The following is a 26,562-nucleotide window of genomic DNA, read 5'->3' as shown; positions in this document are numbered from 1 at the left end:
ATCTCTTGACCTCGTGCTCCACCCACCTCAGCCTCCCAAAGTGCTGGGATTACAGGTGTGAGCCACCATGCCCGGCCGGTCATCTCAGTTTCTGTTAGCTCACAGTGTGAGCAGTGAGCTGACCCGAGAGGTATTCATTGTTTATGCACACGTCTTTACACCGCATGCCCCCATCAGTAAAACAACCCATTTATCCAGCGCTCAACAGAAAGATGGGCCATTGGATCCCAAGCAGTGGGAAAGCCTGGCTATGTGAGATTCTGTGTGGAACTCCATGTGGCACCTTCTGACAGAACTTTCCAGGGTAATTTGTACTGTAAACAAGGTATGTGCTAATGTTAAAACCTCAGCCTCACGAACAATAACACGCCTCTGTAATAAAAAAGGGGTACTGGTAAGCATTTCTGAAAATCAATGTAGGAAGATGTATACAGTTAGAGCTGGGCGCAACGGTAATGCATCTGTAGTCCCAGGTACTTGGGAGACTGAGGCAAGAGGATCACTTGAGCCCAGGAGTTTGAGATCAACCTGGGCAGCACAGCAAGACTCCCATCTCTCCCTCTCAAAACAAGAACAAACAAAACCTCAAAAGAATGACCGCTGGAGCCAGTGGAAGGCATCCACAGTCTGCCTGCTTGATTGACACCTGCTGCCCCTATTTTTGTCCACTGGGGAAGGAGCTCTATTGACGTTCTCAGTTTCTACTCGTCTCCAAGCATGAAAACAAAAGACTTGCTCAACATTTCAGGAAGACTCTTCCCATCAAGGTTGTAGAGGTGAGTGCTGAATTCTGGCCACAATCCCAAGGCTCACGTGTCTAGGGTAAGGATGAGCCCATGACCAAGGCAGGATGAGTCAGTCAATCCTGGAATTTTTCTTGGGAACCACTGGGAAAGTACTGGGTTCTTTTCACTGGGCATTATCAGGCCAGTAGGGTGCGAGCCTGGAGCTTCTTGGGAACTGAGCCAACGCAAAAGAGCTGGAGAGAGGCTGAGTCCCAATGCCTTCAAGGGAGGTGCCAGATACAGCCATCCTGAAAGGCAGACATGCCACAGACTTCCATTTGTGTGAGCCCACAGTCTCCTTTTTTGATAAAGGCAGCTGAGTTAGATTATTATTAATACCACTAATAGATATAGACCTTTATTATACAACAAACGCTTGAGTGTTTATAATAATATACTACGCACCGTGTTAACTGTTTTCACTCAATTTTGTTATCTTATTTTCATGACACCCTCAACAAGGTGGTTATTATTACTTCCTATTTTATAGAAGAAAAGGGAAGTTTAGAGTGATTAACTTTTCCAAGATTCTATAGCCAGTAAGCATATCTGCAAGTCCATGCTTATAACTACTTCATGAAAAGACTGCGAAAAGTCCCATATAAAAATATTTGAATAGCTGTATTCAATGGATATTGCCTTAACGACACACTTTATTCATGATTTTAAAACTCTTCTTTACATATACTAAATGTCTAGGGTAATTGAAGCAGCGTGAGTGTAATTGGAAAGTAAACTTTCTTCCGACTCCTGATCCCAGTTCCCTGCCTCAAAGGCAAGGACTATTAAGTTACTTGAATAACCTTTCAGATAGTCTATGTAAATACAAGTATGTATAACTACCTACCGTCGCATCTTTAAAAAGGTTTCCACGTAAATGGTAGCAAACCACACACTTTTCTATTAATAGCACATGTCCGAGTTAGACCCTACCAGAACACACAGAATGATCTCATTTCTCATAGCTGCATAACATTGTATTAATTAATATGCCACGGTTTATTTACTTAGCCAGACATCTCCTAATGGTCATTCAATCCTCTTCTCCTGCAATCATTTTCCCAGTGAATATTCATGCTGGTATTGTGGGGCAGGTATTACTATACCCAGCTTACCTGACGTCTCAGTTAACAAGTGACAGATACTAGAATTTTTGTTTTATTTTTTTTTTTAGAGACAGGGTCTAGCTTTGTCACCCGAGCTGGAAGGCAGCGGTGTGATCATGGGTCACTGAAGCCTGTAACTCCCAGCTCAAGCATCCTTCCATCTCAGCCTCTTGAGTAGTGCCACCATGAGTGGCTATTTTTTTTTTTTTTTTGGTAGAGATGAGGACTTGTTATTTTGCCCAAGCTGCTCTTGAACTCCGGTGCGCAAATGACCCTCCTACCTCAGCCTCCCGAAGCGTTAGGATTACAGATGCGAGCCTCCATGTTTGGCCCAGATACCAGGATTTGAACCTAGGTCTATTCAAATAATCTGTCAGTGACCATGACATCCTCAGCCTTATCAGAGATGTCCTTCCTCTGCTTCCATAGCAACATCCGTACTGCCATAGCACGATCTTACCACCATGACAAATGCACACTCTAGGCTCCCTCCCTGGACTCTAAGCTCAGGTCATAAGCAGCTTACTTTCCCCAGAGCCTTGCATATGGCATGCAATCAGTCAAATGGACTTATTTATTTTGAATGAACCAAGGAATAAATTCCCAAAGTCCCTTGGCAGGTAAATTACGAAGCTCCAATGTTACCAACCTGCAGAAGGGATAGATGTTAGTGTGTGTGTAGAGGGGAGGGAGGGCAGGTTGGAGTTTAATCTCCATAGATGACTTCAAAAGATTTTTAAGAAATATAAAGGAGAAAAACTCAAGTTGCAGAGATATGTGTAACATAAAAAACCACGTAACCACAGACCTCACTAAAATGTTTCCTCTATCCATAGAGAAAAAAAGCCTGAAAAGAGCTCCACATCAAATGGTAACGGTAGTTATCTCCAGGAAGTAAAATTAGATGACTAATGACTTCACGTTTATATGTCTGCAATTTTTGATCGTCTTTGAAAAAGTGATGTGTCTACATATACATTACACCACAGTAACTGGCATTTCTTTTTGGAACACATCCTCAACATTTTAGGTTGTTTCTAGGGTTTGTCTATTAAAAACAGCAGAGCCAGTGTCTTGACTATTTGATTTTTTTCCATATATGTCCAATATAAATGCCCAACCTCAAAAGAAAAATTCAGTAAGTTATTGTACATTTACATCATGAAATGTTATGGAATTAATAATCATGTACAGCGACATATGTAACTTTTAAAAAAAGCAGGTGTGAATAGTAAAACTATTTTTGTAAGAAAATTATATGCATAGAAAGCGAGTATCTAAGGATACATACCGCACATGAAATAGTTGAAGAGCATTAATCTTTGGATAGTAGGTTTATGGTGATTTTACTTTCTTCTTTTTAGCTTTTTATACTTGAAAATCGTTTTAAAGTGAGCGTGGGTTCGTTTCCATTTGGGGTTAAACAGAAGTCTGGTGGTTTATTTTCTAGACTGTCAAACATCTTATGTACCATTCAGTATGTATGGGCTCAAAACAGAAATGGGATATGCCACCAGAAAGGGCATCCAGCTTCATGCTGTGGGGGAAGGGATGTTCTTATCCACCATGCAGCTGACCCATGGGAAAAATCAAATCAAGAACAAGGCACGGCCTGCTGTATGTTAACAAACTGTGAATGCTAAAATAAACTCCCTTCTCCCTAGCTAATAGGAGATTGGGAAAGGGATAAAACTTGATAGATGATACCTTTTGTCTCAAAGCCAAAGATGAGACAGGTATTTTAAACAAAGGAAGAGGAAAAATGAAATAAAATAGAAATAGAAAGAATGAAGACTAAGTTAAGTACATCAGTGAAATAACCCAAAGGAGGAATTTCTAGCTTCAGAGCAGACCACAGCTGAATCTCACCTGGACTCTGGCCATTAGGTTAGTGGGTCAGGGCATGAGGATTTTAAGAGAAGCTAGTTTTCAGTTGTAACTCTGTATTAACTCAATGGGCCTGATAATTTTTGAATCCATTTAAATATTTATTGAGAGCCTGCTATGGACCAACTCCGGCATGGGCATGTGATGATAAAGGCAACATGGTGGTCCCTGCTATCAACAAGTGTACAGGCAAGCAAACAATGGGAAACATAGATGAATACAGCAGTGAGCACAGGGTGGGGTCCCGGAGGGCATGAAGAGGGGTGCATGGAGAAGTGGGTAGAGGTCTGGAGAGACTGTTAAGAGGTGGCGGCTCTTGAGCTGTGTCGTGCAGATAAGGGAGTGAGGTCAGGGGATTGAATGGGCTGTCCAAATAAGAACAGAAGCAGAGATTTGGAAAAAGCCCTGGTTTGGAGGTGCATGTGAGTAGGGAAGGGCTTTGGGTACAGAACGATGAGGAAGAGACCAGCTTACCATCCCTTTCATGACAAGCTACATGCATTCCCAGTGTCAACCTGTCATTGAGGAAGTTACCTAAGATGAAGCGCTCCAAGGTCTTCTTCAGCTTTTTATAGCAAGAGCTAAGTTCAGAATCTAACGTGCATAGCATCCCCTGCAAGCCATTAGGTGAAAAGCCTAATCAGAAAACAAACTGTATCAGAGAGTAAGTGGTGAACTCAGTAGGTATGCAGAAAACTCCAAACCATCCTTTCTCAGTTGGATTATTAGAGTGGACTCCAAAGTTAGTCAATTTTCTTCTTTTGATTTCTAAACTAGGTCAAAAGGAATAGGATGTAAGACTTTAATTTCACTAAAACCTGTATTTGTGGACTAGTTTGGGAATCTAACGGTATACATATGAATGTTTCTAAAGGAATAGCAATCTCATATTGACTTAGAACTTTCAGAATAAAAGCCATTCAAGCTATGACTTGGTGACTGCCGTCCTTTCTATATACACTTATTTTATTTTTAAGAATAATCTAAGACAATTAAAAAACAAATAGATGCACATGGTTTTTCAAAACCCACTAGCTCAGAGAGATTATAATGGCTGCCTTGCTGGGGGAAGCACCTTTATTATTTCTCCTGGTAGGTACCTCTGTTATCTCTAAGTGACATGCTCACACAGCTATTTCTGGTTTAGCCACTTTAGTTCTGGTGCACTGATATCCTTCAATGACACAATACCCATCTCACTTCTTCCGTTTCCACCCAATAGTTACATCATCAGTTTTGGTTAAATAAAGAAACCACTGCTGCGAGCTGGGCACGGTGGCTCACGCCTGTAATCCCAGCACTTTGGGAGGCCGAGGCGGGTAGATCACGAGGTCAAGTGATCAAGACCATCCTGGTCAACATGGTGAAATCCCGTCTCTACTAAAAATACAAAAAATTAGCTGGGCGTGGTGGCGCGTGCCTGTAATCCCAGCTACTAGGAGGCTGAGGCAGGAGAATTGCCTGAGCCCAGGAGGCGGAGGTTGCGGTGAGCCGAGATCGTGCCATGGCACTCCAGCCTGGGTAACAAAAGCGAAACTCCGTCTCAAAAAAAAAAAAAAAAAAGAAACCACTGCTGTACTTCATGACTATATAAACAGTATTCACTGCAGGATCAAACAATATACTGAGACTATATATCCTTTCTTGTAAAATTTGCTTGTTTTCTTCGGAGTTTCCAATTGTCTTTCCAGCTCATTGACACCATTTGCCCTCACCAAATCCTCAGATATTTCCCAGCTCTCCAATCTATCAGATATTCTACCAAACGCTCTCTGGCCTCCTGATATCCAGACCTGAACTGACTAGCGGTTCTCCAAGCCTGCCGCACGGCTGTCATTCTGCAGTTCCCCTTCACTGCATACACTGTGTTGATGCCTGACGTGAACATCTGTCATTTTATATGAGTGCTCAGCCAGCACCTGGACGTTCTCTCCTAAAACCCCTCACTGTATCAGTCTTGGTGTAAGGTAAGCCCACCTACTATAGAAGATGAAGTGTCTATTTGTGTGCTGATTATTTCAATGAAGTCCGGCTGCCCCTAGGTAGCTTCAGGATGGGCAATGGTCAATGGAAAAATCAAGGCAGGATCAGAGGGTCAGAACCTTCAGACTCATCTCTGAACCTCCAGGGAGAGGAGAGGGGCTAAGGTTTAGTTGATCCCTAATGGCTAGTGATTTAATCAAGCTTGCAAACATAATGAAGCTTCCCCAAAAACCCAAGAGGACAGGGTATGGAGAGCTTCTGGGTGGCTGAACACAAGGAGCTTCCTGGAGGGTGGCGCATCCGAGGAGGGCATGGACGCCCTGTACTTCTTCCCAATGCCTTGCCCTGGGCACCTCTTCATTCATCTGCAGCCTCTGTAATATCCTTTATAATAAACCAGTAAACATCAATGTTCCCTGAGTTCTGTGGGCTGCTCAAGCAATTAACTGAATCTGAGGAGGGGGTGTAGAAACCCCGATTTACAGCAAGTTGGCCAGAAGCACAGCTAAAACAACCTGGGGCTTGCAACTGGTATCAGAAGTTGGGGGCGGTCTTGTGGGACTGAACCCTCAATCTGTGTGATGCAACACTTCTCTGGGTAGATAGTGTCCGAATTGAATTGGAGGATGCCCAGCTGGTGTCTGCTGCTTACTGGATGTCTGGGGAACCCCCTCTCCCACATCTGGTGTCATGACTGTGGTGTGTGACAACATTGAGAGAAACAGAGTTTGTTCATTCCTCAGCATGTTCAGAATTGGTGTCAGAATTGGGATTGCTAGGACATCCCTAGCTCACGTTTGGGAAGAAGACAAATAGAGGGGCTGGGGGGTGAGAAACCTTTGACGTCTGGGTGTCCACGTGGTCACCCATGGTATGAAGTGGCGGCTGGGCCGCCATCATTCATTAAAGGTAAAAGTTACCAATGGAATTTAGAGGTGGATCGCTCTAACTCTGTGGAAGCTGGTTTGCTGAACGCACGAAGAAATGCAAACTAATAAGAAACAAGCAAAATGTGCAACCCCTTGGTTATTATGATCTGTAATAGCTAGAATGAAAGTAAAAAGAGAGTGCTGGGCCAAACCTTGAGGCCAGACCGAGCTCAGACTTCAGTCGGTCTACGCTTCAGCCTCTAGCCTCAAAGAACCCCGCACCCACAAGGGAAAAATTATGCAGAGACACCAGAAAGCACCCCTAAGGCTTCTGGGCACCAAGAAGGCAGCCGGTGTGGGGAAAGTGCAAAACCAAGAGACGACTGAAAGCAGAGGATGTGGTGTGAAGGAACTGTTTCATTTATTAGATTGGTATAATGGGTTTCCCTTTACTAAAACGGACTGTGAGAGTAACTAATTTGGGAGCAGTATCATTGGTTTTGAATGTAGGACGAGGGTGGACTGCCTTACTCCACCTACAAACGTCAAGTTGAAGCAGCTGATATGCTTGTATTCGATCCACGTGGGGACTGGCTTTATTACCGCCGGACTATTCACCTGCTGAATATGCCTGCTACCCCAATCATGGTAAACGCGGTGATCACGGGTGCCCCTTCCATGTGGACACCCATTTAACCTTGCTGCTACAAAACTGATAGTTCAAGAAGCCTTATGAGATGTGCTACCTTTGCCTTCCCTCATGGGTCTTACAAATGCCAATGTAAACATTAAGTTAATTAACAAGAGAATGGTGAAGAAGGGTTGGGGCAAAAGAGTCAAAGGACTCCTCTTGGGAAGGTGGGAATTTTTTATGGTTATTAACAAATAAGGTGAATAAGAGCACACTGATAGGGCTGAAACTAAGAGGAAAAACAAAGGGAAGAGTCACGGGACTTGTCCCAGTAGGGTGGAAATCTTTAGATGATTATTAAGAGATAGGATGAATAAAACAAATTAGCAAGAAAAAAAAAATCCCATCAGAAAGTGGGCTAAGAACATGAGTAGACAATTCTCAAAAGAAGATATACAAATGGCCCACAGACAAATGAAAAAGTGCTCAACATCACTAAAGATCAGGGAAATGCAAAACAAAACCACCGTGCAATACCACCTGACTCCTGCAAGAACGGCCATAATCCAAACATCAAAAAATGATTGCTACACATGGTGGCTCATGCCTGTAATCTCAGCACTTTGGGAGGCTGAGGTGAGCAGATCACTTGAGGTCAAGAGTTCCAGACCAGCCTGGCCAACATGGTGAAACCCTAACAAAAATTAGCCAGGCGTGGTGGTGTGTCCCTGTAGCCCTAGTTACTCAGGAGGCTGAGGCAGGAGAATCGCTTGAACCTAGGGAGTGGCGGTTGCAGTGAGCTGAGACTGCACCACTGCACTCCAGCCTGGGTGACACAGCGAGACTCTGCCTCAAACAATAAAAAAAAGAAAAGAAAAGATGTTGGCATGGATGTGAACAGGGAGCACTTCTACACTGCTGGTGGAAATGCAAACTAGTACGACCACTACGGAAAATTCCTTAAAGAACTAAAAGTAGAAATCACCGTTTGATCCAGCAATCCCACTACTGGGCATCTAGCCAGAGAGAAAAAAGTCATTATTCAAAAAAGATACTTGCACACACATGTTTATAGGAGCACAACTCACAATTGCAAAAATGTGGAACAAGCTCAAATGCCCATCAATCAACAAGTGGATAAAGAAACTGTGGTATACATATATGATGGAATATGACTCGGCCATAAAAAATGAATTGATAGCATTCACAGCTACTTGGATAAGATTGGAGACTATTATTTTAAATGAAGTAACCCAGGAATGGAAAACCAAATATTGTCTGTTCTCACTCATAAGTGGGAGCTAAGCTATGAGGATGCAGACGCATAAGAATGACACAGTGGACTTTGAGGACTCAGGGGAACAGGTGGGAAAGGGGTGAGGGATGAAAGACTACAAATGCGTGCAGTGTATACTACTCGGCCGATGGGTGCGCCAGAATCTCACAAATCACCACTAAAGAACTTACTCATATAACTGTACAGCCCCTGTTCCCCAAGAACCTATGGAAATTAAAAAAAAAAAAAAAAAAATGGGATGACTAAAATGGAAACTGAAATACCATGAGGTTCAAACAAATGTTTGAATGCAACACTGTGGAAGGCTGGATAGATCAAAGGAAGGTCCTGCTGGTCTCCCAACTTTAAGGAGTTCCAAAAATGTTTGCTACATTTACCCTAGTTTGGTGAAGTTTAAAAAGTCAGAGGCAGATTACAATGAAGAGTCTGATCTGAAATTGCCGGTGCGATAGTCAGGCAGATTAATCAAGATAAAAACTGACAGACAGCAAGGGTCTCTTGGCCCAGCCCCCCGCTGGGGACCCATACCCTTATGGACACAGGTGGGAAAATGCTCTGGGTAGTGAAGAGAAATTCCTGGGACTCGTTGATATGGGAGCCTCAGGCGCTGTGCTACCAAAATTCACTGGGCAAGCCCTGACGTGGGCTACAATTAGACTGAGAGAACATAAAAACCTAAGGATTGATAGGAGGATCAAAGCTGGGATGTACAAGTAGGCTTTATATAAAGAAGTTGTGTCTCTTTACCTATTTCTTTTTTCCGAGACGGAGTCTTGCTGTGTTGTCCAGGCTGCAGTGCAATGGCACACTCTTGGCTCACTGCAACCTCCGCCTCCTGGGTTCAAGGGATTCTCCTGCCTCAGCCTTCCAAGTAGCTGAGATTACTGGCGCACAGCACCATGCCTGGCTAATTTTTGTATTTTCAGTAAAGACAGGGTTTCCCCACCTTGGACAGGCTGGTCTAAACTCCTGATCCCCCTACCTGGGCCTTTTATAGAAATGGATAATAGTCTGTCCAGGGAACACTTCCCCTACTTAGCACTGAATTGCACGACCAAAAGCTGTTGATAAAGGCCTAATGAAGGCTACAGTTAGGAAAGCAAGAGTTGATGGAATTAAGGTGCAAGTGTAGAGAGAGGTGTAATATTTGATCACACTTCACGGGAAACAGCTATGTCTCTACTACACAATGGACATTACATCTGAGTGGGAAATGCTCCCCCTACACAGTACTATAAAACAGAAGGAATTTAAGTCCACCCTTTGAGCCATATTAATTGGACGAGCTAAATGGGAGCCCGTAAGATTGCCCAAGCCCACAGAGTACAGAGTAGAAGCTGACTGCAGGTGTGGACACATCCTGGAGGCACAGCCCGTAGGGGGCCTAGACGGAGGCTTATGGCAAAAACCTGTGAGCACCTCCTAGCGACAGCTACTGGGAATTTGGGCTAGAGAACTGTCATCTGAAAGACACTACCTTGATATGAGACATTCATTGAAACTGCCCCTATGAATGAAGAACATAAAATACCCAGGCTGTCTGGGGGTGATGTCTGGGGCCGATGAAAGTGCCGAGAAGAGTTCCATCGTAAAATGGAAATGGTTTAGAAGGGATCGTGCTATCTACCTGAGGAATGAAAGAAGATAACCTCTTCCCCTAGGCCTGACTCTGGAACTGTGTGAGGAGCTGCTGGATTCTTCAGTGCCTGATAAACACTGCTTGATTGACTGACAAAGAGCCACTGTGTTTATGATGCATTTCAAAGCAGTTTCAAGTTAAACAGACAACCGCCCATTTGATCACCAATGGCCTATGATGCAATCAACTGTGTCCGTGTAATGCAGCTTCCATAAAAGCCCCCAAAGGACTGGGCTTGGAGAGCTTCTGAATAATCGAACACACGGAGGTTCCTAGAGGGTGGCGTACCCGGGGAGGGCATGGAAGCTCCACACTCCCTCCCCCCACCTCACCCTATGCATCCCTTTATGTGTGTCCTTTACATTAAACCAGTAAATGTCATTTCCCTGAGTTCTGTGAGCTGCTCTGGTAAATTAATCAAACCCAAGAAGGGGGCTGTGGGAAACCCAATTTATAGCTATTCGGTCAGAAAAACAGGTAAAACAACCTGGGGCTGGCGACTTACATTGAAATGGGGGGCATTCTTGGGGGATAAGGCTTCAACCTGTGGGATCTGACGCTATCTCTGGGTAGCTGGTGTCAGAATCAAATTGGTGGACACCTAGCTGGTGTCCGTTGCAGAATGAATTGCCTGCTTGATGTCTAGGGAAACCATCCCCTCACCCGGCACAGCTGGTGTCAGAAGTGTGAAGTGAGATTACAGTAGGGGAAACAGAGTTTGTTTATTCCTATACCTTCTCAGACATACCCAGCAAAAATCTTTGAAAATCCAAAGGCAAAATAGAGACTTTTCCCCAGAGATACAAAAGCTGAAAGAATTCTTCACCAGTAGACTGAGAAAATATTCAAGGAAGTGCCTCAAACAAAAGAAAATGATGCCCAATGAAAAACAAGTCTACACGAAGGAATTAAGAGCATCAGAAATGGTAACTACGTGCGTAAATGTGTAAGTCCCTCCTCCACATTTAAATCTCTCTCTTTGTTTTTATAGATACAGGACTTCACTATGTTGCCCAGGCTGGTCTCGAACTCCTGGCCCCAAGCTATCCTCCCACCTCGGCCTCCCAAAGCACTGGGATTATAGGTGTATGCCACTGCACCTGGCCATAATTTACTAATTTTTAAAATGAATTTTCTTTTAAAGAGATTTGGCCTGGTGCAATGGGACTCATGTCTATAATCACAGCATTTTGGGAGGCAGAGGCAGAGGCAGGAGAATTCTTGAGACAAGGAGTTCAAGAACAGCCTAGGTAACAGCAAGCCCTGGTCTCTACAAAAATAAAAAAAAAATTAGCCACGTGTGGTGGTGCACACCTGTAGTCACACCTTCTTGGAGGTTAAAGTGGGAGGATCACTTAAGCCCAGGAATTTGAGGTTACAGTGAGCTGACTACACTTGCGAATGAATGGGGGCTGAGGCTGAAGGACTGCGTGAGCCCAGGAGTTTGAGTCCAGCCTGGGCGACACAGTGAGACCCTGTCTCAAAAAAAAAAAAAAAAAAAAAAAAGAGATATAGTGAAATATGTACAGGCATAGCAAAAGGTAAATAGACCAAAAGAATAGAATAGAAAACCAAGAAACAGCTCCACACATACATGAAGATGTCATATATTGCAAATGGGGCACTGCGGATACTGCAAAGAATGAATTATTTAATAAACTGTGTATCTGGGAAGAAAAAATAAAATTGGGTCCCTCAAACCACATACAAAATTCAACTCCAGACCTAATGAGGTAAGCAAGAGACTGCACGGGAAAACGGCACAAATCACATATGCTGTCTGTTATCAAAAGGACACAGTAAAACAGTGAAAAGGTAAGATACCTCAGCAAAATTATCCAGGTAAGGAAATAGGAGGAGCCAGTAAGAAAAGATTATAATATAGCCCAAGAGAAAATGAGATAAAAGACAGGAATAGGGAATTCCTAGAAGAGGCTAAATGGTTGAAAATATTAAAATATGAAGTCAGGGAAACATAAATTAAAATGAAATAGCCTTTCCACACGCATGAGGTTGGCAAAAATTACAAAGTCTAAAAACACCAAGTGCTGAAAATATGAGAAACTGATACCATGCTTGAAGCCAGGGTTGAGGGGAGGACCCCTCGGGAGAAGAGTTGTATCACTATTTAGTGAAAACCATCAACTCCTCAATAAGTACCATAAACTCTTGCACACATGCACAAAGACATGTACACAAGAATTTGGAGAGCAGCAAGAACCAATAGTTATCAACACAGGCCAGTCACATAAATATAGTAGTGAGTAAAAACAAACAAAAACACTCAGAATGTATACAATGTCTTTTCATAAAACAGCATTAGAATAATAAATACATGGTAAAAGTAGACATACGCAATACAGGTAGAGCAAGAGAAATGAAGGGAAATGTAGTGGAAAAAACAATGCATTTGGGGAGAGAAACAAGACTCTTAAATTTGTTGTTAATGTCATTTCATGGGCGCTATGCTCTTCTATCTTTTGTACCTGAAATGTTATAATAAATTTAAAAAATTAAAAACAAGCATCAATGAGGCCGAAGGGTGGCATGAGACTTAGTATAACTATTTTGGAGGATTATCCGGCCATGTTAATATTTTAAACATGCATGACCTTTTTTTTTTTTTTTTTTTTTTTGAGATAGAGTCTTGCTCTATCTCCCAAGCTGGAGTGCAGTGGTGTGATCTCGGCTCACTGAAACTTCCGCCTCCCGGGTTCAAATGATTCTCCTGCCTCAGCCTCCAGAGTAGCTGGGATTACAGGCACGTGCCACCACGCCCAGCTAACTTTTGTATTTTTAGTAGAGACAGGGTTTCTCCATGTTTGTCAGGCTGGCCTCAAACTCCTGACCTCAGATGATCTGCCCGCCTCAACCTCCCAAAGGCTGGGATTACAGGAGTGAGCCACCGCGCCTAGCCTAAACATGGTGACCTTTTGACTCTACAAGTGTACTTCCGGGAATCAATTTACCGTAGAGAAATACTAAAAAAAACATGCACAGCGAGGCATGTATAAGGATGTTTATTATAGCACTATAATCAACAGGGGTAAGTTAAAAATCTAAAGGATTATTGTTCGTTAACAAGGGAAGGGTTAAATAAACCATTCTATTTTGCATACCCATATTATAGAACATTATGTACCTGCAGTATTCTATGGCCAAGGTATTTTCCTTTAATGAGTAAGGAAAAATGTCAGAACTTTCGATAAGGCATAGATTACACTGTAAAGCCAAAACAACCACTGTTGGAAATACATAGGAAAAGGCCTGAAGGAAGTTCATCAGTCAGGAGAAGGGGAAGGGTTTTAGACGTTAACGCCTCCTATGTACTTCCCATAGAATGGGTGTGGGAATACATAATCGATGCAATTCGTTTGTAAAATTGGTGAAAATAGTAGGAAAACAGAGGAAACACGTTAAAAACAAAACAAATGCCTAGGGACCAGAGAGGCTGTGACACTTTGGGGGAACCAGTCAACCAGAGAGAAGTTCTGAGACACCTGGGTTTCTGGGCGTCAAGGCATGGGAAGCCTCTGTGGGCACTGGCAAAGAATAACATTTAGTGAAAGAATGAATCGATTATTTTAATGAAAGGAAAGTGGATTTCCTAACAAATCTTTAATTAGCTAAGATAAAAACATTTCTGTGTATTAAAAAAAATCGGTGTAAACTGTGACATCAATTCTCAGCTACACTGACTGTTGAGACATAGACTTTGTAACAGAGTGGTAATAGGAGGATTTCAGAACAGGCTCTTCATCTAATGGTATAAGTGATACTCCGTTTTTATAGCTGGCATCACTGTTCTGAGATCAGTATGTCTCTTCAGATGATTCCTGGGCCTTCATTTCTCCTACTGTTCTCCCCACTGAAGCTCTTCCCGATTATTCTTTTCTTTTTTTTTTTTTTAATTCCAGCGGAGTCTCGCTCTGTCGCCCAGGCTGGAGTGCAGTGGTGCATTCTTGGCTCACTGCCACCTCCACCTCTGAGGTTCAAGCGATTCTCCTGCCTCAGCCTCCGGAGGAGCTGGAATTACAGCCACCATGCCAGACTAATTTTTGTATTGTTAGTAGAGATGGCGTTTCACCATGTTGGCCAGGCTGGTCTCAGGCCATCCACCTGCCTCAGTCTCTTAAAGTGCTGGGATCACAGGCGTCAGCCTCTGTGCCTGGCCCTTCCAGGCTATATCACTAAAGAAAAAAACAACTGTGGAAACTCTGATATAGACCCCATGTCACATGATTCCCGACAACACAAATTCAGGATTAAACAACTTGTGAGCCGACAGAGTCATCTGAAGACACCCAGACCAGCGTAGATAAAGGAAGAACCTCTCTTACTCCAATCGTTCTTCCCAAAAACTTCTAGGGAAGCATCCTGGAACCACTTCTGGGGAACAGAATATTAAAAAGGCACTCTCCACACAAAATCAGTATTTGTGCCTGTTGGTCACAACAGAGTTTTACTGACAAGTCTGTCTATTTTTGAGAAATCTCGTATGTAAAGGACAGAATGGAATCCTTGGAGAGTAAAGTTACACTGATAAGACATGGGCTGGCTCTAAGAAGAGAATTCAGTTTTCTCAAAAACAACCAAGAATAGAAGCTTATCTCCAAAGTCCACCAGTGAGCACCATGCTTGAGCTGTTTTTCCTAAGGCTGGGGAAGTGGAGAAGCGGTCTGGGAGGGGAGGTGTAGAGAGGAACCAGCGGGCAGAGCAACCAACTCTGATAGTCACTGCTTGACCTAGGGGTTAAAGACTACTCCTTACAGGCCGGGCGTGGTGGCTCAAGCTTGTAATCACAGCACTTTGGGAGGCCGAGGTGGGTGGATCACGAGGTCAAGAGATCGAGACCATCCTGGTCAACATGGTGAAACCCCGTCTCTGTCTCTACCGAAATACAAAACATTAGCTGGGCATGGTGGCGCATGCCTGTAATCCCAGCTACTCAGGAGGCTGAGGCAGGAGAATTGCCTGAACCCAGGAGGCGGAGGTTGCGGTGAGCTGAGATTGCACCATTGCACTCCAGCCTGGGCAACAAGAGCAAAAAACACCATCTCCAAAAAAAAAAAAAAAAAAGACCCCTCGGTACGGGGAGTACAAGATGATGAGTCTTCTCTTTCAAAATTTCTCTTTCAAAATGTCCCCGGCAAAGCAACACAACCATGAAAGTAGAAAAGCACACATAATTCTTTAAAAGGAGACAAATTCCTCTACTCTCATTCTGAATGACTCCCTGTTACAGCAATGTGGACAAACATTTTGGTAGCGATTATGGCTCTGAAGCCTTCTGCGTACCCACTTTAAGTTCAGACCAAGGTCTTCGTTAGCCTTTTTCTACTTCACAATGAGGTTCAGAAAAATCAAACAGAAAGGCCCACGGCAGTGATTGCTAATGAATACATACGAAGTTATGTTCGGTTTTCAAATGAACATAAAAAGATCTTGAAGAAATACTAGACAAATTGCTATGAAAAATGTGGGCTGGAATAGTGATCCAAAAGCTCTAAAAATATACAAACTTGATAATACGGAATTCAATGAAAACTATACTAAGAAAATGTTCTTTACCTAAATGAGCGTTGGGAAAAAAATGATAATGTGTTGCTGCAGGAAAGGGGTGACGATATTAACTTTTACTGGTGATAAAGTCAAAAACAACCTATGACGTCTGTGAAACACCCTGGTTCTCGGCAGCCCGATGATCATAGGAAGAGCAATAATTTATTTGAGCAGGAATTTAGCTCATATGCAGAACAAGGATTTCTCGGGAGGCAATTGTGGCATGTGTAGCTAGGGGACCACTCTGACATTGTCTCCTTTTTATGAGTGATTATTTTCTAACCCACTTATCTCTTTACTACCTGTATCCTATATACCTTCCTACAATTCTAGGTAATAAATGCTGGACAGGTGTTTGTTAATTGGGAGACTGAAAAGAGAATGGGCAGGGCGCAGTGGCTGACACCTGTAATCCCAGCACTTTGGGAGGCCCAGGTGGTCAGATCACCTGAGGTCAGGAGTTCAAGACCAGCCTGGCCAACATGGTGAAACCCCATCTCTATTAAATATACCAAAAAAAAAAAAAAAAAAAAAAAAATTAGCTGGGCATGATGGCTTGCTTCTGTAATCCCCGCTACTTGGGAGGCCAAGACATGAGAATCACTTGAACTTGGGGTGTGGAGGGTGCAGCAAGCTGAGATGGGGCCACTGCACTCCAGCCTGGGCAACAGAGTGAGACTTCATCTCAAAAGAAAGAGAGAGAATGAAGGATCTCAACAGGTACACTAGCTGAACCTGACAAGTCGGGGAACATTTTTTCCCTAGGCTAAACTTATTTCCAGGTGTAGGCAAAGGGGGTGCGGAGGAGAAACGCTCTCTTCATCTCTGAAGCCACACCTACGTCAGATCCTCCCACTGCCTCTCCTCCTGCTGGTTCGAAGCCTGGAAATCTCACCTGTGGGCAAAGTGAGTTCATAAACCTGAAATGCACTGCTTTTCCTGATGAATGACCCCAAATGAACTTCGAGGAACACTGCATGAGATCTTACCAGAGAATTTATCAAGGAATTCTTACGACCAGGGCTAACTTTTTGCAATTACAAATCATTGCAATCATTACAAATGCAAAGTAAGTACCCGGTTATTTTAAAAGCAACACATATTAACGGCATGAGAAACAAACCTTCATAATCTCTACAAATCAGTTAAGGTTTATGAATCTGAGAACAGTATTTATAAATTAAAATCACTTGATCCCCCCAAAAGCCCTCAATACTTTTCTTAAACAGAGTTAATGGATCTTGTAATGACTCTGGCACTTTTTAAACTAGCGGACTGACATTAATTTTTTTTTTTAACAAAATCTATTTCTATTTGTATTCGCACATTGCATTGCTCACTAAAATATGTGCGCAAGTGCGTGTAGGCAGTCATTTCATAAAAGGCAAGGAGGAAAAGAGACAGGACTATTTGAATCACATTCCAATTTAGGAGAATGCTCTTTATGATAATGTTCTCAGAATGGTTTATGAGGGTGAATAAAATAAGAAACGACAAGAACAGATACATTAAAATGAATGTTATTTCCATTGTATAATTCTGTCAGTTTGCAAAATATAACTTAATTTTTTTTTTTTTTTTTTTTTTTTAAACAGGGAGACTGGAGGAATGGCAAGTTCCTTGGCTGAGTTCCCTGGGTCTCGGTTTCTTCATTTGTACGAAACGTAGACAGGACCAGAAAACTCACTGGCATACCACTTTCCAGGGCTTGAAGAGCTGTGAGCATCTCTGAAGTTTCACATCCTCATCAATTACTTCTTTTGTTTATTTACTCTAACCATCTCTGGGCAAGACCCACTAGAACCTGGCAAAAGCTAAATTCACCAGAAACATACAGGATTATAGGTAAGAACATAAAGTAAGAACCATATATTTCAAAAACCATCACAGAATTCTAAGCAAAAAGCCTCTTAATCTGTGACTTAGTTTGCAGCTTAAAGACATAAACTCCAGGCTGGGCACGGTGGCTCACGCCTGTAATCCCAGCACTTTGGGAGGCCGAGGAGAGTGAATCACCTGATGTTGGGAGTTTGAGAACAGCCTGATCAATATGGAGAAAGTCCGTCTCTACTGGGGAAAAAAAAAAAAAAAAAAAAAAAGAAAGAAAATACAAAATCAGCTGTGCATTGTGGTGCATGCCTATAATCTCAGCTACTCAGGAGCCTGAGGCAGGAGAATCGCTTGAACCCAGGAGGCGGAGGTGGCGGGCACCATTGCACTCCAGCCTGGGCAACAAGAGTGAGACACTGTCTCAAAAAAAAAGCCCTCTTTGCCTAGCTCCTTCAGTGCATAACCCTGAGGTGTGGCCACAGCAAGCCTCAGCTAGCATATCATTTCACAGTTCTTTCCCCAGGGTCCCAAGAGTTGGTTCTAGAATTGTCTGGAGTTGTAAAAGGGATGAGAGAATTTCTTTCTCTCTCCACCCTATTACCACACTGTTTATGACTAAATGGCACCCCTGTCAAAACTCTTGGGACACCCTTGCCCCAGAGCCAGTCCAAAAGAATGCTCGCTTTATTAAGAACAGTGCCCTGTCTTGAGGGAAAACAGGATGTTTAGAAAGTTTTGTATTTAATCATCAACTCTCTCTTCGGCCAACTATGACTCGCTACAGAGAAAATTGTACAGCAGGGTCAATAAATAAAACCATAGACTTCTACGACAGATCGTCAAGTGCTGCTGTGGACAAGGCAATATCTGACGGGCCAAAAGGTAGGAAAAGATCTAGAAAGGTCCATAGCTTTCCCTGGAGCTCTCAAAGATAATAGAAGCTTTTGTAGGTCTGAGTCTCCAAAGAGGGTTGGAATCAATCTGCTAAATGCATCAAAACAGAGCCAAGCGGGAAAGTCCAGTCCTGACCTCCCTGACACAGGCATTCACTGGCATTTTATCACTTTGCTTATAGCCAACAAAATCAATCAGCAAGACTATTACAATGAAACACACAGGATATGGAGAGAAACACATACTACAACACGGGTTCATCAGAAGACAAGAAAACCATCCAAAACGGAGTTGACTTCAGCTTCAAGCAAGTTGCTCTTTATGCATTTCTTATTCTGATTGTAATGGCATTCAGGGCCCTTTTCTTGCCCCTTAGTATTTGGTCCCTCTTATTTATGATAACCAAAACTGCTTCAGAACAAATGTGCAGGTCCTTGGTTCTTAAACTAACTTGGATACACATTGTCATCAACTGGGTAATGAAAAAAACATCCTGATCCCTGGGTTCTACCCCTGAGATGCAGAATCTGTTACATGGACGTGGCCTTGGTAGCTGGATTTTAAAAAGCTATGCAGTGGACTTATGGCCAGAAAAGCTTTAGAACTACTGCTCTGAGCTGAGCCCTGGCTGGCAATTAGGCTCAGAGGTTACTGCTGTTTATGGGAACTCTGCCTTAACCTGCCAAATACTAGTACCATGATGGCGTGGCTAACAGTCATCAGAAGCATTCTGTTCTGGTATCAAATTAATATTAAAGGCAGAGGGGAAAGGGATGAGAAGGAACAATGATGCTTTTGTGGGGGTAAGACAAGTCTCCAACACTACAAAACTCCCTAGCAAATTCTAGAGACCAGTTTTGCTGGTTTTTTATTATATGACAAAGGGAAGCACTGACCCAGTGGCCGGATCCTGGAAGGGAGATGTACTAGGCCAAAGCACTCAGTACTAGTGAGATGTCTCCCTGACTCCTGAGACAACGCAGGGACGACGTTTCCTACTCTGAAGAATACCTCCTTTAAAGAACAGAATGTCACTTCCTGCTGCTAGTCTACATTTTTACAGGTCAAGAAGCTAAGGACAGAACCCACCTAAGGCAGTGCGGTAGGGTTATAAACTGCCATTATGAAATTAAATATTACCTCTAAGGTCATAAGACTCAAACTTGAGCATGCTCAGAATCACCTGAGAGCCTTATTAAACTCTAGTTGTTGGGCTTGTGCACACAGGGTCTCTGATTCTGTAGGTCAAGGATGGCAATTTGGATTTTTGACAATTCTCAGCTGACAGTGAGGTGCTAGTCTGAGGACCACACTTTGAGAACTCCTGTTCTTTGGGCTGACAAAACATGCTCCTTGAATAACAAGAAATGTTTCTATTTTCGCTTCAGACTTTGTGATAAAGAGACAAATACTTTGATTGACAGGAGACAGTGTCTTAAGATAAATCTTAGGAATTGTGCCAGGAGGCAATAGGTTAACATTCCCCTAGGGAGAAACAAGCAGGTGGGTTGTTAACCTCATTCATTCGCTCTTGAGTAGGTATTACCCTCGGAGGACAAAATGGAAGAGCTGTCTTGAGTTAAAAAGAGAATCTAAACATTGTTTCCAAAAAACAGTGACCCAGGGTTTCTTGTTTTCAAGGGAACAGTAAGCTATTTTTCATTTACAAAATATTTACTTTATAATGGTGGCACTTCAGGGAGAGGAAAGGTGGGCATTTGGACTAAGTGGTTAGGGAAATTGTGGTAGCCAACTACAAAAAAATAAAGTTGGGCCAGGCACGGTTGCTCCTGCCTATAATCTCAGCATTTTGAGAGGATGAGGTAGGATCGCCTGAGCCTAGGAGTTCGAGACCAGCCTGGGCAACATAACGAGGCCTCATCTCCACAAATAATAAAATTTTCCAGGCATGGTGGTGTGCACCTGTGGTCCCAGCTACTCAGAAAGCTGAGGTAAGAGAACTGCTTGAGTACGGTGGGTGGAGGTTGCAGGGAGCCGTGACTGTGCGCTCTAGCCAGGGCAACAGAGCGACAGCCGATCTCCAGAAAAAAAACAAACTTGAACCCATACTTTACAGACTATCAGGATAAACCACAAATGGAACAAATATTTAAATGCAAAAAGAAGTAATTGCACAGAAATTCTGCAAGAAAATATGGGTCAACTCTTGTATGTATATGTGTGGAAGGGGTTGGTGGAAAATGCTTTCTGTGACTTGAAATCCAGAAGCCATAAAGCAAATAATGGAAAATTAACTTCTGTATAAGACAGACAATCCCACAAATACTAAAGGAAATGACAAACCAAGAAAAATTTGAAGATCGTATCACAGAGCTAATCTCCCTGTTATATAAAGAGCCCTCACAAATCAACAAGAAAAAGAGCAAGAATCCAAGAGGAGAGTAAATCGTGTACACGAATTAAGTAAGTACGGTTTAAAAAAAAGAAAAAAAAAAAAAGAAAAAGAAATGGTCTCTAAACATCTTGAAAAGACGTCCAGCCTCTTGCTTTTTAAAAAAGGTATGCAAATCCAAACTATCGATATAGTATATTTTACCAATGAGATTGGCAAAAATCCAAAAGTTTGAGTAACAAGAAATGTTTCTATTTTATTCTTTTTGTGGCAGTTGTGAATGGTACTATGTTCCTGATTTGGCTCTTGGCTTGACTGTTGGTATATGGGAATGCTAGCGATTTTTGTATGTTGCTTTTGTATCCTGAGACTTCACTGAATTCATGTATCAGCTTCAGACAGATAACCACTCTATTGGTGCAGCCCTCATTAAGTTGGCAGGAATACAGAAATCAATGAATACTTAGGGTGCTCGCTTCAGCAGCACCTCTATGAAAACTGGAACTACACAGAGAAGATTAACATGGCCCCCGTGCAAGGATGACAGGCAAACTGTGTGAAGCATTCCATTTAAAAAAACAGCAGTCCACTGAAAGGGCAAGCAACACGACTATAAACTCTAGAATAAATGGATAAAGTCGTGGACACACACACTGTCCCAAGAGTGAACCAGAAAGAAAGAGAATCCCTGAACAGATCAATAACGAGCTCTGAAATTGAATCAGTAATAAATAGCCTACCAACCAAGAAAAGCCCAGGACCAGACAGATTTATAGCCAAATCTAAATTCTATTAGATTTACCAAGACCTAGTACTATTCCCACTGTAGTCCAAAAACCTGAGGAGGAGGGATTCCTCCCTAACTCATTCTATGAGGCTAGCATCACCCTGATACTGAAACCTGGCAGAGACACAATTTAAAAAAAAAAAAAAAAAAAAAAGGTCAATACACTTGATGAATATCGATGCAAAAATCCTCAGTAAAATACTGGCAAACCAAATCCAGTAACACATCAAAAAGCTTACCTATCTATTTTCTCAAGACACAAAATATGCCAAGCCAAAAAAACAAAAACAAAAACCTACCCATCACAATAAAGTAAGCTTTATCCCTGGGATGCAAGGTTGGTTCAACTTAGGCAAAACAATAAATGTCATTGATCACATAAACAACTAAAGACAAAAACCATATGATTATCTCAATAGATGCAGAAAAGGCTTTCAATAAAATTCAACACTGCTTCATGTTAAAACCTCTCAATAAACTCGATACTGAAGGAACATGCATCAAAATAAAAAGAGCTATCTATGACAAACCCACAGCCAACATAATACTGAATGGGAAAAGGCTGGAAGCACTCCTCTTAAAAACTGGCAAAAGACAAGGATGCCCTCTCTCACCACTTCTATTCAACATAGTTATTGGAAGCCCTGGCCAGAGCAATCAGTCAAGAGAAAGAAAGAAAGACAGGGCATCCAAATAATAAGACAGGAAGTCAAACTATACCTGTTTGCAGACAACATGATTCTATATCTAGAAAACCCTGTAGTCTCAGCCCAAAAGCTCCTTAAGCTGATAACAAATTCAGTGAAGTCTCAGGATACAAAAGCAACATACAGAAATCACTAGCATTCCCATATACCAACAGTCGAGCCAAGAGCCAAATCAGGAACATAATCCCATTCACAACTGCCACAAAAAGAATAAAATATCCAGGAATACGCTAAAAAGATCTCTATGACAAGAATTATAAAACACTGCTCAAAGACATCAGAGATGATACAAACGAATGGGAAAACATAAGCAATTTACAGATTCAATGCTATTCCTATCAAACTACCAATGACATTCTTCACAGAACTAGAAAAAAAAATCAGCTCAAGATGGCTTAAAGAGTTAAGTGTGAAATCCAAAACTTTTGTAAAAACCCAGAAAGACAACCTAGGCAATATCATTCTGGAAACAGGAACAGGCAAAGATTTCATGACGAAGACACCAAAAGCAATTGCAACAAAAGCAAAAATTGACAAATGGTATCTAATTAAGCTAAAGAGCTTCTGCACAGCAAAAGAAACTCTCAGAGTATACAGACAACATATAGAATGGGAGAAAATTTTTGCAAACTATGCATCTGACAAAGGTCTAATATCCAGCATCGATAAGAAACTTAAACAAATTTAGAAGAAAAAAACAAACAGCCCCATTAAAACATGGGCAAAGGACATGAGCAGACACTTTTCAAAAGACATACATGCATGGGGCCAATAAGCATATGAAAACAAGCTCAATGTCACTGATCATTAGAAAAATGCAAATCAAAAGCACAATGAGATACCATCTCACACCAGACAGAATGTCTATTATTAAACAATCAAAAAACAAGAGATGTTGGTGAGATTGCCGATAAAAAGGCTTATACATTGTTATTGGAAGTATAAATTAGTTCAACCATGATGGAAAGCAGTGTGGTGATTTCTCAAGGACCAAAAAACTACCAGAACTACCATTCAACCCAGCATTCCCATTTCCAGGTATATATCCAAAGGAATCTAAATTGTTCTATCATGAAGACATACGCACACATATGTTCACTGCAGGACCGTTCACAATAGCAAAAGACATGGAATTAACCTAAATGCCCACCAATGACAGACTGGATAAAGAAAATGTGGTACATATACACCTTGGAATACTATGCAGCCATAACAAGAATGATGTTGTATCCTTTGTGGGAGCATAGAAGGAGCTGGAGGCCATTACCCTTAAGAAATTAACACAGGAACAGAAAACCAAATACTGCATCTTCTCACTTACAAGCGGGAGCTAAATGATGAGAACACATGGGCACATTATAGGGGAACAGATACTGGGGCCTAGAGAAGGTAGAGGGTGGAAGGAGGGAGAGGATCAGGAAGAGTAACCGATGGGTACTAGGCTGAATCCCTGTGATGAAATAATCTGTACAACAAACCATCATGACACAGTTTCCCTAGATAACAAACCTGCACATGTACCCCAAAACTTAAAAGCTAAAAAAAAAGGGGGCTAGCAATACTACCACAAATACATATGCACACATCTACTGGCCCAAATCCCTTTCATAGGAAGCTACCCTACAGACACACCTGAGCACGTTTGAAGTGACATACAAGGTTATTCATGGCACCTTCATAATAGCAGAAGACTGAAAGAATCAAAGTCTATTTGGGAGACTGATGTAAATAATTCCAGGACTTGCATACAATGGAATACTGCACAGCTCCAAAAAGGATGAGGCAGGTTTGCGTGTACTGAAAAGCTCGTATGTATGTGAAAATCTCATTAAAGTACGTGATCTCACGTAAAAAGCTCATAAAAGCTTAGGTACATGAAAAGCTCATTAAAGTACATGGTCCCCATGTAAAACCAAGATAACATCTAGTTGTCAACTTTTCTAAGAAAAGAGGGAAAATAAAAAGCATTAGAAAATTTTTGAGATTTGCATAAACCGTGGAAGAATTTTTGAAAATTTAATGGAAATGGTAAACTATAGAAGGCGCGGGTGGGCAGGTTAGGTGGGAACAGGCTGGACAGCAAGATTTTCTAATTCTATCTTCTTATAAAAGTTTCTTTATAATAGTTATTGAAATCAAATTATGGAGCTCCATTTAAAAAAAATCAGAAAACTTCAGTGTATACGGCCATTTTTTTCTTTATATGTATGTTTTCAGTAGAAACCCAAAGCCAAAAAAGAAAAGTACTTAGTCCATACAAGTCAGGCAATAGGGTCACGTCAAAGTTACTGACTGCCAGGAGGCCAGATATTCGATGGCAAAGTCCACTTTGCAGGCGAGGGATTTTCAGAACAGCATTTACTAAAGCAGGTCTCTGAAGATGAAAGAAGCCAGGCTTTCAGTTTTACTGGATCATTCAATTTCTATAAATACTCTCTTCCAATTAAGCCAATGAATTTACATTTCTTTGCAGCCCATGCTTTTAAGTCAAGCTCAGATGTCTGCCACAGAACGTTTTCCACTGTGTGGTCCTCCCCTCACCCCCACCTTCAGCTTTGTTTCAATAAATAATCAACACAAGCCCCTAATTACAGACTTCGGGAACACAGAATTCCTCGGATCAGACAAGAGATACAACATACTCTTCTCCCACATCTCAAACCTGTCTTTTAACTAATTCAAAATAAGGAAACACCTTGAGATACTGTGTAAAATTCACCACATGGAGTGTACAAACAAGTCACATTAACCAAGAGTTTTTAGTACCTCTATGTCTATCTGAAGAGATGCCAGGTTTTACATATTTCCTTGAAAATCATATTTTAAAAACATCTGTTCCATTGCTGTGTGTGTGTGTGTGTGTGTGTGTGTGTGTGTGTGTGTGTATAAAAGGCAAACACATTTATATATTAAAGACAAACACATTTAACTGACTGTGGGTACACGACAAGGCACCAGAGCTACATTCTGATTGTCTGTCATACAGCAGAGCAAGAAACTAAGTCAGCCGGTTTTTCTCTGTGTGGACACTGGATGCCGGGAGTTTACAGGAAGACACACACCAGCCAGCAACATGCTAGCCTGCAAGAGCACTCCTTGGAGAGCTGATGATTATTTCTCTGGAGAGGTTTCTAAGCTCTGCATTGAGAGCACTCATGACAACCAAACCAAAAAGAGCCCACTACAATCTAGCTTTCACCATTCCCTGCTCAGTTTCTGAAATTGCTACCCGTCATCTGCCTGGAGAAAGAAAATGGGACTGGACAAGTGAAAAGCCTTTCGCATCCATCCCCAGGAATGAAAGTGGATTTCAAAATCCTGCCCATTGTGTCAACAGGAAGTGGAGCAGAAAGGCTTAAGGACAGAATGTGATGAATGACCAATATTCTAGTTCTTGATGTGGCTCTAACCCACTGGGTCGCCGTGGGCAAGTCACCCGCCTTCCCTGGGCCTCCACTTGCTCATCTCTAATATGAGGCAGTGGTACCCGAAGTCTCCCAGACATCTTTTCCAGCACGCGTAACTGGAGCTCCTGGTTGCTTAATTCTGATACCTTACTCTGTCACTTGAAAACCCAATTTACTGCCAAGAATAAATTATGGCAACGACTGTTGGTGATTGTTTACAATGAATGAATGTGTTGTAACACAACTCATGGACAAAATGACTTCACAGCCTATTCCCTTAGATTTCTGACTCCTGATTATGTAGCAGTCTTTGCACACGATGACATGATATAAAAATAAATTCTCTGTTTCATCTGGGCCTTTACCCTTTGGAGGCTAGACCAGTGCAAATCACTGCTTTAAAAAAAAAAAAAAAAAAAAAGATTGCTGTGAGTCGTGTAGTCTGCTGGTGCAGCAGTGAACTGCCCCCAAGACCTGGTCAAGATTAGAAGTACATGTGGAAAAAGCAGTGGCTTGGGGTTAAGACTACATTCCTATGCTGAGGGGTAGGAGTGGGATGCCTGATAAAGCAAAACGGCAAGACTTAGAGGCTCTGTTCTCTCACATTTACACACATGCACACACACACACACCCCAGTAATGATGTAGTACTGCTTAGCTCATTTGTCCCCTGGGCAAGAAAGCTCACAAGAGAGGCAGTGCCCTTCCCCACCAACTGTCCCAAGCTGCAGAACGCCAGGCACCGGCTGGCCATACTCTTCCTTAGTATGAAACTAAACAGGACAACATGGAGGCCCCTCCTTCCTCCGTGTGCAGAGAATCTAC

General features: G+C 42.2%; 1 protein-coding gene and 1 non-coding gene across 4 annotated transcripts in view; one reads left to right on the top strand and one right to left on the bottom strand.

Annotated features, from left to right (window-relative positions):
* E2F3 (E2F transcription factor 3) overlaps positions 1 to 26,562 on the bottom strand; it is a 96,000-nt gene that overhangs the window by 20,037 nt on the left and 49,401 nt on the right. The gene's annotated exons all lie outside the window — the stretch shown is intronic.
* Positions 21,305 to 21,412, top strand: LOC120361177 (U6 spliceosomal RNA). Its single transcript, XR_005577526.1, has one exon. It is a non-coding gene; the product is annotated as a U6 spliceosomal RNA (small nuclear RNA).

The sequence above is a fragment of the Saimiri boliviensis genome, chromosome 4, assembly GCF_048565385.1.
Source record: "Saimiri boliviensis isolate mSaiBol1 chromosome 4, mSaiBol1.pri, whole genome shotgun sequence".
NCBI lineage: Eukaryota > Metazoa > Chordata > Mammalia > Primates > Cebidae > Saimiri > Saimiri boliviensis.
This window is presented reverse-complemented; position numbering and strand designations above follow the sequence as displayed.